The sequence below is a fragment of the Archocentrus centrarchus genome, chromosome 17 (assembly GCF_007364275.1).
Source record: "Archocentrus centrarchus isolate MPI-CPG fArcCen1 chromosome 17, fArcCen1, whole genome shotgun sequence".
NCBI classification, from domain to species: domain Eukaryota; kingdom Metazoa; phylum Chordata; class Actinopteri; order Cichliformes; family Cichlidae; genus Archocentrus; species Archocentrus centrarchus.
The window spans coordinates 30,318,333-30,337,253 of NC_044362.1; positions in this window are offsets into that span (position 1 = coordinate 30,318,333).

Here is an 18,921-nt window from a genome sequence, read left to right on the forward strand (position 1 = left end):
TAAGCACTGAAATGTCATGGGAGAGTCATTTGCATCTGCTGTGTGAGATTGCTGTTCCTACTGCCAACTGCTGAGTGGTTCAAGGCAGAAGTTTGCATGTGCGTGTGTGTCTGTATGTTGTTTTTTCAATGTATGCAATAAACCATGCAGAGTTGTTTACTTATATTTAATCTCTTCCTTACACTGGCATTCCCACATAGCACATACATGCAATCGTATACACACACAAAGGCTAAAAATATATGAAAATGCTTGTTCACTTTCTCCTTGTACCCTTTCATTACGCAGCCCTTCATACAAACAAGCACATATTGACACTTCAGCCACATGTATGCACACTTGTGTAAACACCTGTGTACACACAAACACAAACACACTGTGCAGTTTTTATGTTTGCTTACTTGCATAAACATAATTTAATATGCAAATACATTCACGCATGCAAATGCACAAGAGGTAACTCACCACACTCTCACTGACAGACACACACACACACACACACACACACACACACACACACACAAACACAACACACACACACACACACACACACACACACACACACACACACACACAGTGAGCCCATGCAGCACAACAGTATCACTGAAAATAGATGTGTAGCCACATATGAAAGTAGACACAAAACTATTTACTCTATGACACATTCGTGCACATGCTGTTGCTGCCATATGCTATCTATCTCCCTCGCACACATACGCGCAGAGTGAGAAGACAGACCATCCTGTCTCCAACACATTCACATGTGCAGTCGCCAAGCTTGTTTCCATGGAAACCTGAGGGGCAAGGCGCTAATGAAAGACTTTGTGATTGTGTAACCGTCACAAAATGTTCACCTGTACCTGAATCCGCAGATGCACGATGAACACAAAGTTCAGCGGCTGAATTCATCCAGAGAAAAAGAAAACTGGCATCATTACATGATGGGTGATTCTGCAAATCAGTTATAAGTAAACAAGTACTGTAACTCTCTCTTCATGCCAGCAACTGCATTTAGCAAGCCTGTGAGACTTGTGCTGCACAGCAGGCAGTGTGTGCCCATATATTTAGTTTATAATGCTGATTGTGCTGATTGTCAGTCGTTTGAGAAACCTGAAGAATTGCGCCTTTAGACAAGATTTTTAAGACACTTTTTTTGCAACCAGGTTTTTCCCTTTTTGGCTGTCTTCTTACAATAGATGCTTAGCTGAAACATGAAACAGAGCAAAGCATGTTCACTCATTAATTTTTGTAGTGCATGATTTTTTTTTTTTTCCAGCTGACATCCAGTCTGGCTAACTGTACAACCAATGCACATCTGAAGTAATAATAACTGAGGCTGAGATTTTCACTCCATCCCAGGTCACTCTGTTAATGTGAACCATCAGGCTGCCAGTTTTGTAGCCTACATGTTAATTTAATGGGTGCCATGTTAGTTGTAAAATTGGCAATGACATTTATCTGGGGGGAAAATTAGCCAGGAAACCGATCTGGATGCTAAGCGTTAAAGGTGTCCTACAGCTATATTTGCACCTGCAAAAACTTAATAAACCAGTCATATAAAACATCAAATGTACGAGGCTGGACATACAAAACAATTACTATTAAACAAAGTAAACAATTTAACACACACATTCAGTGAAATCAAAAAAGAAGCTACTATAGTTACACAAGCTGCTGTGTTTAAGTCAGTGTTTTTGACTGACTTTGTGCCTAATTAGGACTTATTTCGCAATATTTTCAGTCTGCAGCACAGGCTTCTCTCTTTTTTTCATTTATTTCCTCCTACCACTTTTCCTTTTCCTCTTACTGTCCATTTCACTGGACTAGTTGTCAAAATTTTATGTGTCAAGAAGCAGACACATAGGTGAGCGTGAGAAACGTCACATCGGGGACAGCGACAGTTAGAGTCTGGCCTGATGAGAGGACTGTCAACTTTTCCTGCTTAATGTATTATTGCAGGTCAACTTGACTATTCAGAGCAGGTCAAAACCCCCCCGGGGCTACCCTCAGGACATGTGTCATTGCTCCCAGGAGGGCCGTCCACCACAGAGTCCAAGGTTTAAATGAGCCTTTTTCTGACTGTAACAAGGCCATTTCCACAAATTTACTCAAATGTGTTTATGATGTTAGCAATGATAAATATAAGTAATCCCCAATATCAACTTCTTGACTCAAAATATTGGACTTGGAATACCTGTGATAGCACTGACAAATAATGCTACATAAAAAACATATTGGGCTGTTTTTAGTGTGCACAATGCTGTTGTAGATTGTGCACAACTTTTCAGGCTGCCAACTTTTCCATATGCTTTGTACAATCGTAGATAATAAGGTCTGTGGGAAATTAAAAGTTTGATACTTACACTTTTTGTTGAGCAGGTTAATCTTGAAAAAATGGTGTCATAAAATCACAACAAAAAGGTGCTCATGTTAGCCTGCAAACAAGCCATCACCACATCCTGTATTTTGTGTGATGATGCTGAAAGTTACCAACAATCTCTGTAGTCTGAAATAAGCTACATGCCAGCAAACGGCTTGGTCTGCAGAGATGCTAAGGTTGTGGTACATGCCAAAGTAGCACTCACATAGCTGTCAGAAGCCAGGGTTGGACATACATTGATGGATGATTGGTATTACATACATCAGCTGTCACTGGTTTTTGTGGCTGATCACTGTAAATGCTACACTTGAGTTGAAGACTGTGCAGCCTCCAGGCTATGGTTCCTCACCACTGGGTTCCAGTTTTAACAAAACACATTATTAAACTGTTCTTCTGAAGTGTGTAAAAACAGAAAGCTGAGGTCCTGAAAGGATGCATCTCTGTTGCAAAATGCTTCCTGTGCCTTTAGAGTAAGACACTTTCTCCATAATCCACCTTTAATTTTTTTGTCAATTTTCAAAACCGAGGAGATGATATTAATAACTGTTTTCATTCTTATATGATAAATCTTTTCTTTCTTTTCTCACAACTCTTGTTGCACCAACTTAATTCCTAGTGAAGCAAATGCTCATTTTTTTTTTTTTTTTTCCTGTGCAGGTTTCAGCTGTGGAAGAAGGTACCTCGGGAAGCTGTGAAACCCTTCAGCCTAATTTTTTTCACATATTTTTCCAGGTGAGTGAGCGTCAGGGGAGATAATCCTGTCACAGTTTCCCTGCAGACTGAAGCACAGGGAGCACATCTCAAACAGCGGGACGACTGGCCAACAGCGATAGCCAGCCAACATGTCCATGAGATGGGTGAGGTGGTGGAGGTAGGGGGAAAGCAGGGAGAGAAGCATCAAAAACTTGGCACACTTTCACAGCAACTGAGGCACTCGGCAGACGTATCTGTGACAGAGCCGGCGTAATTGTTTTGCTTCCAGACAAGGTTCACTTTGTTGTCAGAGCAGAAGAAAAAAAAAAGATGATTGATGGAACTAAGTAGTGAGTGAAGGCAAATCTGAATGAGAGGAAGCCTCTCGTTCTACAGACTGGAAGGTTGAAATTTGGTATTAACAGCCATTTGTTCTCTCAATGTAAGGGCTTGTTGAGCAAACGCTCTCGGCTCAGAGAAAATGAGTATGCAAACACTGTACACATCCTCATCCATTTTGTGTTTAGGAGCCACAATAAGAAATATTCTGACAAACTGATAAGTAAGGACAAAAAAAGGGTTTTTTTTCTTATTACTGGTTTCGGTGAAAAGTATTTAACTCAAGAGAATTTATGGATACATTTTTATTTTTAATAGATCGATACAGCAGGTCCCAGCCTCACTGTTTTGAAAGAAATTCAATTTTTGAAAAAAGTAGTCAATTTCCTCTGTTACAATAAAATGTCAACCTAAAGACTGCTTGTCATATCTCTCAGTGAGCCATACTTGAACTTTATCCTCATCCTTCAAAACTTTATCCTTGCCCTTATGACAAACCAAGTCTTTAATCTCAAGTGATCCTTTGAATGAGGACAGATAAAAATGTCTTCCCTTTCCAAATATTTCCTCACTCACAACATCCAATACTTAAATCAGTCCTCAGCAAGAGAGTATCACAAGTGCATGCATGTGTCTTTTTTTTATGCTCAAGCACACGTGGACACCACAAACCTGCACATCACCACACACACATTCCTCTCATATACTTACATGTATATTTCCCCACCATGCACTCAGTGCCGTCGGGCCTGATAAAAGTTCTCCAAGTTAATTATGCGTGCCACCCATTATGTGGCCATCCAGGTCACAGCCAACGTGTAATTTTTCCCGACGTTTATGAATGGAGGCCAACAGCCCACCAGAGGCTCATGGGAAGCAGGTGGCTGCCGGACACTGGCTCTCAACGAGTGACGGGGGGCTTGTTGGGACTTAGCAGCATTTTGAAATGGTCAGATACAAGGGCCAGGGGTTTCATCTCCAAATGAGAAGCGCAATTCCTCCAAAGTCACATTTTAGAGGGCAAAAGTAAAACTACATGTTTCAGCAGTCCAAAGTTTTAAGTTGTCTGTATTTTCAAACTCTGTGAGGGAAGTTTTCCCATATTACAGCTGGTACAGTGTATACTCTAAGTGAACCACTTTGGCTGGTAACCATTTGTCATTTCACCATTACTTTGTGCAGTCAAGTATGAAAAGGGTAATTTTCTGCCTTGTTATTTAAAAAGTAGGGGGTGATCTGTCTCTAGTTTAGCCTGACCCACAGAATCTGTAAACGGCAGAAAGGCCAGATATGTCAGAGCGGTAAATGTGAGTGTTAATAGAAGTCAAATACTAAAACCTGCAGGACCTTTTTTGCATTGCATTGCAGTAGTCAAATCTGTGCCGTGCAACCCAAGCTTTAAAGAAAAAGTGATCCAAAAGTTAAAGTGTAGACTCCTGCAGAAATCTATGCCCCCCCCAAAAAACACCACAAAGTCAAAGCACTTAACAATCAACAGGACTACAATTCAGGTCAAGCACTTTAACTTTGCTCAAGACAATCAGACCCTCATAAAAAGTGTGATTTATTTGGTTTTCTGTGAGAACAAACCCACTTTACACAACCTGGCCAACACCAAAAAGCAGACCATCTAACGAGTCAGTAATCAGATATTTTTTCATGAGTTGCTGGAGATTGAACTGATGGCCAGACACGGATCTTTAAATGAATACTAATGTTACTCTGTGCCTGATTAATGTTTAAAATAGTGAGTTTTGCTGACACATTCGGCTGCCTCTGGGCAAACAATAAATAACTGCCGCCTTAAACAACAACTTTTAATGGAACAGCAGAAGTAGGCACTGTGTGTCTACTTCACAACACTTGCGTTGCCTTAGAGCACACAGTGCTCTAAGGCAACGCACTGTGTGCTCTAAGGCAACGCAAGTGTTGTGAAGTAGCCTTAGAGCACACAGTGCAAGTGTTGTGTGCTTCAATCCGTGTCAGTGGGCAGTACTGTGAAGATTTTTACAGGGCTCATTTGTGTTTTAGTCATGGTGCCTCATTTCTCCCATCTATAACCAACAGCAGCTGCTAGGGCTGAAAAATTAAGCCAATGCACAAGTGCCAAAAAGCTGGCTCCAAAAGTAAGTCAGTCTCCATAGACTCCTATATTATAATGGTCAGCTTCTTCAATTAAATTATAGTGTTTACATCCTGGTAAAAAAAAAGAAACAGTTATGGTTTGGTTTGCATGAGTATTGAGTTTATTTGTAACTCACTCGTTTAAAATCAGGGATGTGGTGATTTTAATTGACAGTTGTGCCAAGACATGCAGCTGTTGTTGACTGATGTCTGCTAGGCTTCATATCTGCTACCTCGAGGCACTGGGTTTGTAGCATTTCATGCTTTTTTTTCATTTACTTACTTAGCACTAATTAGCGGATACATGTCCGTGTTTTGCACCCATACAGTTGATGCATGCAGCTTGTTAGCCAATCGTGTTACAGGTGATAAATTAGCATTCCACCCTCTCATTTAGAGGGAGCAGCTAAAATGCTAATATTGAGTCTTTAAGTCAGGAGGCCACAAACCAGTGGGTGATGGCCACCTCCATGCTTTATATACAATTCATATTTGTAACTTTGACATATATCAGCAATGAATTTTGAATCAGCTTACAATAGCACCTGCGTTTCCCCTTATAGGATACATTGCTAGCTCGCATTAGTCAGGGTTACCAAATTTAAAAAGCCAGCTCTTTGGAAAACAAGCTCACAGTGATGGTGGAGAAGACTAAAGCCAGGCGTGTTATTTTCCTGTAAAACCAAGTTTAAATGTTGACTTTCTGTGGCTTCAAGTTGTCAGTGGCATAGCGTAGAAGAACATATTTTCTTATTTGTGCTGTACATTGTTTGATGCAGCTGTGGCTGCTCCCCAGTCTCCCTATTTTTATATTCCTTTCTCTTCCCATGGCTACTATGAAGAGCACCCATGAGGATTTAGATCATACCTGTAACACCCGAATCACTCCCCAGTACAACCACTAGCATCTCCTCTCCAACCATTCATGTATTTGTATTTATAAAGCTCTCCAGGCACGTCTTCATTCTTGAAGGCTTTCTGTGGCATATTTTCTGATCACTTTTATGCTCTGGGGACACTGGAGAATTTGCACAAAAGAATTTCCACTAGAGAGAAACACAAACAAGCAGATGTGCCTGTGTTGTGCTGGTTAATTGATATTTCTCATCTGACGCTGCGTGTCTCAAGAGTTAAAAAAGAAAAAAGAAAAGAGTGAAGCCGCTTTGTCGCCTCTGAAGTGCTGGTGTTGTCGCGAGGATGTAGGGAGGGTTAAATGTGAACTCTACTCTGAATTTAGAGATTCTGCCGGATAGGGCGCCTCACCCACGCATCACCCATTTACACCCGTCACAAAGCAGAGATGGCAACAGAGAGGGCTGGAGTGCTGTTGAGTACAAAGTGAGGCTGTGAAGGAATAAAAACCCCTGAGAGGCGGACGTGCGCTGTGTGTACGTGGATGAGGGAAGCTGTGGCTTTTTTGACTTTGGAAACCATTTTGGTTGCTGAACACCAGCACCACACTGTTTGGTCTTCCAAAGAGGTGCACTGTGGCAGAATTACTGCATATTGCCTATGACAGCGATAACGACTCAGTGCATATTGGGATTATACTGCTGTGTGAAGTCTTGGCATCCAGCCTATTAAATATGCATGAATGTTTGAAATGAATTTTGGAGGATCCCCCCACCCCCTGTGCCCCCTCCCCCTCATTGTCAAACTATATAATCATATTCCTGTCTATTAAAATTCAGATGCATAATTTAAACATATGACAACAACAGGCTGAAAGAGAAGGTTTCCGTTCAGCAGCTGGCAGCAAGGTTGCTTTTGATGAGCAGCGCATGCTAAATTGACATTGTTGTGTTAGAAAAAAGCAAAAGAAAACAATAAAAGAAAAAACAATCTTCCAAAAATTTCCCCCCTGTGAAATTCAACGGCACTACTTCAAAAGTGTGACACAAAAACATATTGGCAGATATGAAATATTCAGCAAGGTTACAGCGAGGCTGCACCAGGTGGAAGCACGGCGTTGTGTCAAGCACCTGTCAATCTGTGGTTGTTTCATACAGTTATATTTAAGCTAATAACTTTATCGGCATGATAGTTCTTTAGAACCAATTCTACTGAGACAAAAAAAAAATGTAGGTTACATTTTAACAAACAGAAAAACAATTTACAGGTTCAAACCAAACATTAGTACACAGTTTGGGCTCCATGTGGAGTTGTACAGCGATAGCAGCTGAATGAATTATTGGTTGATTTTCACCAGAACAAAGAGAAAAAAAACATGTCAAAAAAGAAAGAATAACCTAAAGAGAAATAATGTATTATAAATAATGTGTATACATATTGAAAATGAATAGAAAGAAAATTGAAGGAGCTTTTAAAACAATTCAAAATATAAAGGGCTTCCTCTGTTGCTGTTGTAGAGTTGAAAATAATGTATTTCATCTCAATTTAATAAGTTCAATAAGAGTCATAATATGCTGTTGCCAGTGACTTCATCTCCATCCATCCATTCGCTTCAGCTTATCCTTTTCAGGGTGGGGGGGGGGACCCTGTACAGGTCACCAGCCTGTCACAGGGCTAACACAGAGAGACAGACAACCATTCACACTCACATTCAGTTGCCAGTGACTTGTTAAATATAATAAAAAGTCAAGCTCAGCCTCAGTCCAAGCAGGCTAAGTAGTCTCAAAGCCAGCCTCCATAAGCTGAAACCTCCCTATGCATCCAGTTTGCAAATTTCATATAGCTCGCACTTTTTAAGCTTATTTACTCTTCAAGGCAAACTGCTTTGCAACCCACCCCAGCTCCTCATTCTGTGTCCAACTTAATTAATGCCATGTCTGTTGCACTGATGCATGCTCTATTCTATATGTGGGGACCTCCAGCTGTTCTCCCCACTTCCAGCTTGATAAGGCTCGGAGGTCCCAGAATAGAGCTACACCGAACCTTCCTATAACAGGGGGACAGTTATGTGTTTAATCTCTGCCAGTGCCTGTAAGGAATATCTGGAGCTTTATCTACCAAATATCCCCGTGTATTTACTTGCCAGTTGCAAATTTTATATCATTTGGTGCTTTTTAGTTACCTAGTGATGCTAAGTCCTATCATAGATTAGCATATAAATAGCAAACCACTTCTGCTACAATTCACTTATCATAACTGCACGTTTTCCACTTTTTCTGTTTCATTTTACAACATTACATAAAATGAAAACAGGAAAAAATGTATTGCGATAACACTGGAAATTACTCAGTGAAATTGGCATGTGGTTATTTCATGATATGACTGATTGATTGTACAATCAGTAAGAGAGAGCTCCTAACAATAAGACTAAAGTTTAAAAAAAAAGACTAAAAGCTGCACAGAAGTGCCCGGTAACAGACAAAAAATTTTAGCACCCTGAATAAATCCTTGTACATTCCTTATAAGTCAAAATTTTTATACTTTTTCTTGAAAAAAGGAGAACCTTCCCTTATCGCCACATTCAGTTCCCCAAGCTACAGTGACATACAGTAAATACAATTTAGTTCATTTAATAAGATCTTGAGGATGAATACAATAGACAATAGGATGCAATTTACCTAAACTAGATAAATATTAAATATTATTTCTTTACGATAACAGCAGATGTAAAGAGGAAAGGTTTGCATAGGCCTGAGTCATTACAGACTGAATCATATACATGCACAGATGGAGAATGAGGAAGGCTGGATGGAGACCCACCGATATGCAGAGATAGACTCTGCATGTGTGTGAGAGACAGAGAGAGAAATTCTGAGACTGAGACGCTGCAAGCTTGAAAGTGAATGCAGAAATTGGAGATATAGCTGTGGGTGGAGGGCAAACTAACTTTGAACATTCATTGCAGTGAAGTTATTAACCATCCTCTCTAGAGGTCACAGCCAGGGCTGCTGGGAAGGCTCCTCAAACAGGAAAAACTCCCACATACTGAACTCACAGGGCACAATATGAGCCTCTGCTTATTCCCCAAACCATAAAGAAAATGTTCTTTAGATATAGATGGATAAATGGATAGATATGAGTTTGTGTTTGCTGGTCTGATTTGGTCTGTGACAATAGAACTACAGTTGGAATAAACTGTTTTTTGTTTACTTGCTTTTTCAAATCTCAACAAAGCTCATTGTCACATATTGTGGTTAGAATGAGAAAAAAAAATGCCTAAATAAAAACATTTGTGTAAATAAAGTCACATCTTAAATATATATTTTCTTTTCCATTCCATTGTCTTCCACTTATCCAAAGTCATGTTGCAGTGGCATCAGGCTAAGTAGGGTATTCCAGACCTCCTCCTCCTCCTCAGTGATGCTTTCCAGTTTCTGCAGGGGGATCCTGAGACATTTCTGGGTTTTATGAGATATATAATATGCCCTGAGAGTTCTGGGTCTACCCTGGGGTCTCCTCCCAGTTGGGCATGCCTGAAAAACCTCCAAAGGGAGGTGCCCACAAGGCGTCCTAATTTAATACTCAAACCACCTCTGCTAGTGCCTTTCTATACGAAGCAGCAGCAGTTCTTTTCTGAACTCCCTCAGGATGTCTGAGCTCCTCACCCTAAACATGTTTGTCTAAGGCTAAGCTCATTTTTTTTGCCACTTCTATTTGCTTCCTTATTCTTTTGGTCATTACCAAGCACGCATGACCAGGGGAGAAACATAAATCAACTGATCATTCAAAAGCTTTGCCTAGCTCTGCGCAGTGTAGCGCTCGCACATCTACTGACACCATCCATCTCACGTTCCATCTTCCCATCATTCTTGAAAAAAAATCCCGAGACACATGAATTCTTTTGCTCGGACAGCTTTCTCCCCAACCCAGAGGGAGCAGTCGACTGTTGTCCAGCAGAGGACCACTGCCTCAGACTTGAATGTGCTGACTCAGCATTCTTTTATTTGCTTTTCAAGTTGTTGAATTACATCAACTGTGATAGAGTGCTTAGTTGGTTTTATATCCATAAAACAAGTAGATCCATGTTCCAAGTAGATTAAACTGGACTGAAGTTTGTAACGATGGTCAACACAGAGTTCAGATTTCTAATGGACTTTAAGTGCAATTGTAGAAAAGCACAGTTTTGAGGTATTTCACCAATGTTTTAGGCGATATCTCTGTTATTTTGCAGATATTGTTTTATGGGAATGGGAATCAATCCCATTCAAAAGCAGCACAATGGCAGTCCACACCCCCACTGAGAGGTTAATAGGAGCCAGCAAACAGCTCAATACTGAGCCCACCTTGTTCAACACCTGAACAAGAGATTTTGTAGCCAATAATGTTTTAAACCAATGTGTGATTGATTTCACTTTTCATGTAGACACAATGTGTGGTGCTCAGGTGGCTACACTGTTTGTGTAAGTGTGATATTTTATCTTTTTAAAACTTTTTTTTTTAAATGCAGTCAAAATAGAAACCGGAAAGCCTCAGGCTGTGTGACTGCAGGGCCGTCTGACTCTAAGGTAAGCAGGCAAGTGCACACAGTCCATTTATATTAGTGTCAAACACTGCTACAGATTTAATTTTATAAGTTTTAGATCAAGTTTTAGATAAAGTTATGTTAAGGAGTCATTTAACTTCACACAGAAACATTAAAAGAACTTAAATAAAGTGCAAGTGGGAGAAATCTCAGAATCAAATCAAATCCATATTTGGTTTGGCTATCCTTCACCTTTAAAACTGCACAAATTCAGCTGGGTAAATGTAGGTGTAGCTTTTCAAGGTACTTCGCAGGTTGGTTGTTCTTTGGAACTTGCCTTTGAACCCTTCGGTTTTAAAAATTTGTTCAGCATTAAAGCAATCCACTGACAGTTGTCCGTACTCTCGCTGCAGCACAGAAAACTATAACTACCGAGAGTTAATTGGACAAACATTATTTTCCAAATTGTGAACAAATATGGTTTGAAACAGCTCTTATGTTGCTGCCACGGTGTAACTCGGTTTAACGCAGTAACCAGTGACCTATCCAGCAAAGTGACCGATCACAAGCTCCGTGCTTTTTGTTCTGCTGAGTTCTACTGTACGCTCGGGTTGTTGAATTTACTCGCGAGAAATGACTAACTGCGCTTGCGAAATGTAATTATTTATGTTTTTTCTCACGCGTGACTTTTGACCTAAATAGAATTTAATACAAAAGCAGCGTTAAAAAGTTACTGAGTTATTTCCTAAGCTCCTTTCAGACATAGACCACCCCAGTTTCCATTCATTTAATTTATTGTGTCAGACTCAAAAAAAAGCACCTTGATCATTTGTTTGTAAAAGACAATCTTAATAGGTTGGACCTAGTAGCATTTCTGTAACAGTGAATAACTGATCAGGCAGGTAAAATTAAAAGTAAGCTACTGACAAAGATCACACTCTTCATAGAGCCACATAAGTATGTTAAAACGGGTTGAGCTGTTTAATGACCTGGTTGTCTGAGCATTAAATGGGATTGTAAATTTCTTTTAGTGATGCCATTGTGTTCCAAGTTATTAGAAGCTTGACCAGACATGCCATGTTTTTTTTAAAACACTGGAGTCCATTTATCTGTCCTTAAATTTGAGTGCAATTCATTATGATTTGTCGGTTAAGCATTTACAACTAAAATCCTCCCTTCCAAAACCAACAGAGGTGAGGATCACGGTGGGTGTCAGCAGTTCGGTGGTTGATGCTATCAAGTGACTCGTGTTTGTTTGATGCGTGAAATCGAAATGGAAAATGCTATAAAGTGGTTTGTGATGCAGGGCATTGCTCATCACGTATACAGAAATGTAGTATACTGCAATAAATTGTCTTGACTGCTTCAGATAATTGCATAATCCCATTATCAGCACATAGTACATGATTGGAGCTGCAGCTCAATGGGGATCAGTTCATTATGGACAATCTTGTGAACATCCTGTATGGAAGAAGACCGCAAGAGTTGGACCGCTCCCCTGGTGAAAAATTCTCTTGTTACAAAGAAAGAAGTCATTATTGGAAACAGAGTTGATTAGAGCAGGAAGGCAAATTCATAAAGCGCATGGCAAATGATTTAATGAAATATCTTTTTCTACATCTGAAACACACCTGTGGCTGCAGCTTCCTCGTATTGGGCCAGACCGACTGTAGATTCTACCATAACCTGAACATGTGAATGTTGCAAGGTAGTCAGTAGCTAAATATAGTATCTCAAAAGGAAACTAGAGTTTTTATTATTTTAGGTTCAATAATAATTTTATTATTATCATTGAACCAAAGTTATTTTCATTTCTTGTTAGTTTGGTTAGGGCATGGAGTTTGATAGTAAGGTAATGGGCTTTGTAGGCTGTAAGGGAGTGGAGATTACAGCAATGCGTGTGTTTCTGTCTTAGACTGTTTGCACTATATATCCACTTTCTTTGTGTATTTGTGTGTGCACTTTATGTATCGCCGCTGCCTGTTCCCCTAGAGTCTCTGCTCAATAAGTTGGCAGCAAATGCAAAAACCTGCTAGATCAAAAGGAATATCACCCCACTAATTCAACTTCAGATCAGAGAAAGATCTTCAAATTAAGCACAAGGTTTTGAAGTAAATGCTGTTTTGCCACCACGTTTCATTTATTTTCAGCTCCAGCATCCTAATTGGCCCCAGAGGTGAAGAGGAAAGTGGATGGGATGGGAGTCCAGACCCAGGGCCAACTATCCATCTAAAATGTACACTAATGAAAAGGTCTGGGGAGAAATTGACATTTCAGTGTAAAAAGAGCAAAGCCTTGTAAGATCGGCCAGTGTCCAAGCAAAGAGCGTTGTGTGACTGAGAGCAAGTCAATACTTCAAATCATGTAGGTATTAATTAGAGCCTTCATGAACAATTTTCATGCCTTTTAACACGAAATTTGCATTTGACCAATGTTGAAAATGCAGAACATCTGCTGCTTTTATCAAGTATCATCACCTGCATGAGAAACCGTGATGAGGACAGGAATCCCACGAGGCAGCGGGCCTGTTCAGTGTGAACATTTAAATTGTTACTCTTCACTGGCTCACTGTGTTTTATAGAAGCAGCAAATGCACTGATGCCTGCCTGGCATCAAATCATTCAGCGCTTTAATACATGTTGTTACGCAGTCAGAAATGGCTTCAGTCCAAATCGTTTTAATTTCTGGGAGACAAGTATTGCTGTGTATTGTTCTGTATCTGAAAATTATACATTCCTGGGTTTGTTTGTTTTTTTTTATTTTTGTAAAATAGTGGGTTATTTCACATACAAATATGCTCACCAGCCCTCTCCTATTACCTGGTGCAGCTTAGTGTGAGACAACGGAAATGAAAGCGAGAGCTCAGCTTTCCAAAGGTGGACCGAGCTTAAAGTTAAAAAGCCGCTGATAATTTGTTCTGACAAAATAAAATTTTAACCATCCGCCTTCTCACAGGCGTATCAGCAACCTTCAAAAACTGCTATTTATTTAGACTCTTTCCCTCCTATCAATCTTTCCAAACTAACTTCAGTAATTTTTTTCCTCTAAATCATCAACCTGTCTATTAAAACACATTCCCACAAAATGGTTCAAATAGGTTTTTACCATTAATTAGTGCTCCAGTTTTAAATATCATTCATTTATGTGCCACATCTTTTTAAGTTAAAGAGTTGGGACCAACACTATTTACATTATGCATGCTTCCATCCATCCATTTTCTTTCACTTATCCAATTCAAGATTCATGGTCACAGGTTGGGGGTGGGGGTGCAGGGGGTATGTATCTATGAAGCCAGATGACACAAATCAATTAGCTAATCTGCAGTCATGTCCTAAAGTGTCCCATAATTTTTTTTCTCCTAAATTCAGTCAAAACTAAGGTTATTGTATTTCTCCTTAAAAATCTTAGAAACATGGAGTCTAACCAGCTCCTTACTCTGGGTGGCATTACCTTGGCCTCCAGTAACACTGATCTGAGGAATCTTGGATATGTCCTTCAATAAATAAATATGTAGGACCACTTTCTTGTATTTTTCCCAATATTTCTAAAATTAGAAACATCCTGTCTCAGAGTGATGCTGAAAAGCTAATTCTTGCATTTATTACCTCTAGGCTGGACTATTGTAATTTATGATTATCAGGTTGTTCTAAAAGTACCCTAAAGCCTCCAGTTGATCCAAAATGCTGCAGTTAAGAGTACTCACAGAGAAAAAGACAGAGAAATCATGTTTCTCCCATATTGGCTTCTCTTCATTGGCTCCCTGTTAAATCCAGAATAGAGTTTAAAATCCTTCTTCTCACATACAAGATCTTGAATAATCAGGCCCAATCTTATCTCGAAGACCTCATAGTACCATATCACTACAAGAGAACATTTTGCTCTCAGATTGTAGTCTTACTTGTGGTTTTTAGGGTATTTAAGAGTTGAATGGGAGGGAGAACCTTCAGCTTTCAGGCCCCTCTTCTGTAGAACCAGCCGCCCGTGTAGATTCAGGTGATATGCAACCTCTCTAGTTTTAAGATTAGACTCAAAAATTACCTTTTTCGTAAAGCTTATAGTTAGAGCTGGATCAGGTGACCCTGAGCTCTCCCTTAGCTATGTTTCTATCAGCTCAGACTGCTGCCATACTTCATGTGATACACTGTGATGCGCTGAGCTGAGCACTTCTTCTCCATGCACCTCTATTCACTCCTCATGTGTTTATATACTGCTGCAGCATGTCAGCTCATTTTTGCCTCCTTTCTCCCTTAGTCTCTGTTCTGTTTGTCTCCCTGTGCACGCTTTTATATTTCTCTTTCCTCTCACCGTCCAGAGGCAGCTGTCGGGCAGATGTCCACCCCTCCCTGAGCCTGGTTCTGCCAGAGGTTTCTTCCTGTTAAAAGGGAGTTTTTCCTTCCTACCATCGGAAAGTGCTTCCTCATAGGTGGACATTTGTTGGGGTTTTCTCCAGAATACTGTAGGGACTGTACCGTACAGTATAAAGTACCTTGAGGCTACTATTGTTGTGATTTGGCGCTAGATAAATAAACCTGAATTGAATACTCAACCTTTATTTGGCCTTCACGAGGACGGTGATAATGAAACCGTGAGGACACTTATGGCACGTAGCCGAATGGTGTCCACACGTGAATGGTTGCTGCATCATGTGAATGGAATGTGGTTAAACCCTTAATGCCAAACTGAGATTAAAATTTAGATGACAATGAATGATTTAGATAACCCAGCTTATCTCTGTTGTTTGGAATATTTCGGTCCAGACTGAACGATCTTAACTGCTATCAGATATAAGCTATCAGACATTCCCATCAGCCTCAGATGGATTTTTTTTGCGTGTTTAGTGCAAATGTTAGCACGTTCACCATTTTTTTGGGTGTTACTCCAAACATGAAAGAAGTACATATTACTAAGTTTAAAAAAGAAAATGTATCGCTTTTGTTATTAAATGCATTATTCTATCAGTATACTTAACAATACAATGTACTGTGCACAAATAATGACAAAGGTCTACTGTAAATATGAGCAACATTTCCTTTACAAATCTTTCCTTTATAGCCTTTATTGACCAAAACAGGAATAGATTTGGAGGTAATGTAATGTACAGAAAAATGCAGTTTAGGGAAAGGAAACAGGCTATAGAGTAACAATTTAATAATAAAATTATGTAAACGTGACAATCATAGTTCTTTAAAGAACTTTTTTTAAAAAATGGCCTGTACAACCTTACATAGAACAACCCACTGCATGCATGTACAACTATGTGCACACTTATGCATGTACATTCATTTATTTCAAATGGCTTTGATGTTGTGCAGTTTGATTATAGGCAGCTGCATTATCTTTTTCCCTGGCTGCAGATGGATAAGTAAATTACATGGCCAAAGCTACACTCAAGCAGAACTCACGCATGTGATGACTGACATCTTTTTGTGAAACCTTAGAAAAAAATGAATCTCCTGCTGCAACAGCATCCACTTTTCTTTTTTTCTGATTTACTATCAAATGTTAAACCTGTCTGTACGAATTCTCACCTATTCAGGGATGCTGTATGATAGCATCTGGTTCATACAGTAGTCAAGTGTTTCAATTTATACCAAGGGCGCTGGATCAGGTGGAGATCAGAGCTCTGTGATGGGAACACCAAACTGGGAGAACATATTAGTAAATGCCCTTTGTGCAAAACATCATTGTTGTGTTGAAACGGGAAAATACCTTTTACATTTTTTTAAAGCAAGGTGCAGAGAATAATCCATCCATCCATCCATTCGCTTCCGCTCATCCTGTTCAGGGTCACGGGGGAGCTGGAGCCTATCCCAGCTGTCATAGGGCAAAAGGCAGGGTACACCCTGAACAGGTCACCAGCCTGTTGCAGGGCCAACACAGAGAGACAAACAACCTTTCACACTCAGTCACACCTATGGGCAATTTAGAGTAGCCAATCAACCTAACCCCAGTAAGTGCATGTCTTTGGACTGTGGGAAGAAACCGGAGGACCCAGAGGAAACCCACACAGACATGGGGAGAACATGCAAACTACACAGAGAGAGAGAGAGAGAGGGAGGGAGAGGCCTGGGGTAAGGTGGAATCAAACCCAGACCTTTCACATGTTATTCTAACTGTGAGGCAGCAGTGCTAACCACTGCGCCACCATGCTGCCCTTATAATAATATAATAATAATATTTAGTAAAATATTTTGTGCTACAACATGTGATGCCTTTGAACTAGCATACATAGCAGTGTCTTATTTTTCTTTTTTTTTTTCACCTGACAGTGAATAAAACAGTGCATGTGGAAAGTTTGGGGAAAGGAAAGAAACCTCCATGTTCAGGAAAATGTTGCTGGAGAATAAATCTCTATGTCTGAAGTAAGGAAAAGCATGAGAAGCCGAGGGTTTTGTTTTCTATTTGACACTGATGGGTCGCTTAAGCCTGGATGAACTGGCGTCTGGACAGCCCAGACGTTTATGAAATCCAGTGGATTACATGGAGGAAAAAACACATCAGCAGTAACATACTACTCACTTCCCTCACAACATTTCATCCCGCGTAGAGCAATATGATTGTTTCATTACCTGAACTGTGTTTTGGAAGCTGAATTGTTGTTTGTGCGTCACATTGTCAAAGCTATCTTCATTCCAGGCTGTCAAAAACCTCTTGTTTACAGCTTGACTGTATGTATTTATTACTTTATTCAAATCAGGGGTTTTAGAAGAGTAGGGGTATAGAGTTTGCTCAAGCTAACAGAGGCCTTTGTAATCCCTCAGTTGACCTTAAAGTCACCATGAAATGAAAAGTGACTTTGTAGACTTGTTTGCTACTTTTACACTTTTCTACAGTATAATCCTTTATTTATAAGAATACGTTGCAAAATATGAGAATACATTTATTTTGTTATCAAAAACACATAAAAGTTGCTTGAGATCTCTTTCACAGGCTGCTTGATTGATCCGTTTCTGCATTAGCCCTTCTTCAAGACTTTGCTTAAGCATGAGCAAAACAAATTAATGAGGCACAAGGCATGCAGCTGAAATGTTTTTCTTCTCCTGTAGATTAAAGATTGATGGTTTGAACATAAAAAAAAGCTTTAATTAAAATGTTGAAAGAAAAACAGAAATGGTTTGAACTCCTTGACACCACAGCCTTTTTACAAATCCTTAAAACATCCTTAAACTTCATCGAGATCGTGTCACCTTTTGCTTCTCATGTAAATGTTTTTGCCTGTTTTACTGTAGTTTACCTGTTTAACCTCTCTTTGTGTGATCAAGGTTTTTTTTTTTTTAGTGATAATAAAGATGGACTAATAGACTGGAGCCAGCTACCACACTGAAAGATGTTCCTGCGCTGTCAAAACCCCTCCTGCTTGCTCACCAAGGCCTTCTCTTTATGCTGCTGGAAAATCTCCCACATGCTGTCAGTGCAACACAAGAGATGACCGTGGGTGCCTCAAAAGATATTCAGAGAGAGAAAGAAAGAACGAATGAAAGAAAAAAGGCTGTTGGCTGTTGCTGCCAATAAACACATTGATTTTTGCATAGAAGAAACAAGAAGCTGAAGAGTCTGTGTGGTGAGAAATGGGTACCTTTTCTAATTCCGTAGGATATCATTGGGATTCTGCAGCACCAGTGGAAGGTTTCTAATGACTATATCACACCTGTAGAGCCTTCACATCCTTTTATCCAATACAGAAGGCTGCATTTCTTCCTTTTTCCACTTATAGCATATACTGAATGTTGTGTGGTTTTCAATAAGCAACTGTCCCCAGGGTCCCAAATTCTGAGGGCCCAACAAAAAACAAAGGTTTAGTGTCTGATACTACTTTGTGTTGCATTGTTTACTTGTAACCACTACAGTCCCATATCAGCTGGTGTGATAGTCTGTTTTGAAGAAGGTCTCTTTGTCACTGTATCTTTTTTCCCCCCTCAACATGTTTACGAACAGATTTCAAATAAAATAAACAAATAAATTAATTTACGCTGCATCACATTAGTCTACAAAAAACCTGAAGTGGGATAGT